The sequence below is a fragment of the Vigna angularis genome, chromosome 9 (genome assembly GCF_016808095.1).
Source record: "Vigna angularis cultivar LongXiaoDou No.4 chromosome 9, ASM1680809v1, whole genome shotgun sequence".
Taxonomy (NCBI): Eukaryota; Viridiplantae; Streptophyta; class Magnoliopsida; order Fabales; family Fabaceae; genus Vigna; species Vigna angularis.
In genome coordinates, this window is record NC_068978.1 from 5,094,035 (window position 1) to 5,096,123 (window position 2,089).

Genomic DNA, 2,089 nt, shown 5'->3' on the forward strand with positions numbered 1-2,089 from the left:
ACATCCTCAACCAGAATTCTTCCCAAATGAAAGAGTTCAACTATTTCAAAGGAGTTACTGAAAATACCGATCGGTCAAAGACCGTTTCGATAACGAACGTTCATCATAATAGAATTTCATATTTAAATTCAACTTACGGTAACACATTTTTCAGTATAAATTTTCATACATTAAAATTACTTATAACATAGCACAATCCATACTTCTCATACATTATCTCATCACCAAAATCATATAGTAAAATCTGATACCATAGATCATTCTCAATAAAATTCACAGAACATGCATCCGACACAGTATAACTCACAGAACATTCATGCATCGCAGTATAACTCAAGAATTAAGTTTTATAAGCTTCCCTTACCTGGATCAGAAGTGAACGTCTTAACTCAAGGTGTTTGGTTCGTCCGCTAACAGTTCTCTACTCTCACAGGATCACTTAATTCTTCCAACCCGATCTAACCATAAAAACCAAGAATTACTAAGAACTTAACCCTTCATGCAACCAGGATTTGGCTTTGCATGAGACAGAAAACGTTCGACGAAGAAGAGAGACTTACCAGTATTAGAACGTTGAGGTGATCGGTTCAAAACGAAGCTCACGACACGAAGAATGGTTCTACGGTTTTTGAATGTCGAACGGAGAAGAACGGTGAGTAGCATTAGAGAGAAGTTGAAGGCTTTCTAGAGAGAAGGTGGAGAAAATGAAAAGTTGGGTTTTGAGGAAGAAGAAGAATGCATGCAGAGAGTGGGAAGAAGGTTTTTCAGGAAAATTGGTTTTCTTCCCAAGTCAAACGGACGTTCTCTCACACACGGACACTTGTCTTCCACTACAAATTTCAGAGCATTCCCTTTGCGACACTTGGCAGAAGTTGCAGAGTTAAGGTAGTGGGTTTTTAATGAATCAGAGAAGGTTTTCAGTGCATTAATTGTGATTTAACAGGGGGAGGCTGGTCTAATTTTCCAAGGTCTTACACTGTTACTTTCATGTAAATTACTTATTGCTTTTAAAGAAATACTTGTTTACATTTTCAGGTTCTTGAAGATCTTCAAACAAGTACAATTGAAACTATATGTGTACTCTGGTTCAATTTAGTCCTTGCGTAATTAATTAATACTTCTTTTCTTTAACTAACTCCAAAGTGCTCAACATTAAGGTACATTTTAATATTATATAATATTTTTATATGTGCCTCACTATATTAGCCTAGCCAGAATTAGTTAGGTTTATTTTGTAGATTATTCAAAACAACATTAGTTAATGCTGGGTCTAATATGTATATTTAATTTTATATATACACACATATATATTAATGGAAAATAGTAATAAGTTCAAAATGTTAGAGAAAAGCTGTGTATAATAATATGATAAAAATGTAATAATCAACTTGATGCTATGGCTCTAGGGCCCTCTATTTTACCTACAAGGATAAGGATAAGAAATTTTCTTTTCCCGCCCCTATAATATCTTTTTCCACCCTATAATTATAGGAAATTTATTAAAAAGCCATTGTTTATTATTTGAATTAAAAATATTACTTCTTGTAAAGTATGTGAAATATCTTCATGAAATAGTTTATCGAATAATACTTCCATTTGTTGTTTATGGAAATTTATAATTATTCTTTTAATAATGATTGAGGAATTATTTAAAATACATTTTTTAAATTGTATTTTACATTTTACATTATAAAGTTTGAAATGTATGTTGCTATGTATTCTATAATTACATTTTAAATTTTAAATTATATAATCTGATATTGTATTTCTAATTTTATAACTTAAATTGTAGTCTAAATTATTTGAAAATTACGTAATTTGCAATATTTCCAAAAAGTAGCTGTGTGGAAACCTCAAAAGCACTTCTCCAAACCGAAAAGGGGGCACCTACCCTATCTGACCTTAGCCCAATCCGAAAACATCCGGGGACTTTTGTGTACACTTCCAAGGTTTCTCCTTCCACCTCCAACGTTTCTCGTTGCACCTCCAAGGTTTTTCCTTACACCTCCAAGCTCATTGTTTTCTCCTTACCAAAATGTATTTACTATGCTTTTTTATATTTAGGAAACCATGTACCCCAAGTCTTTAT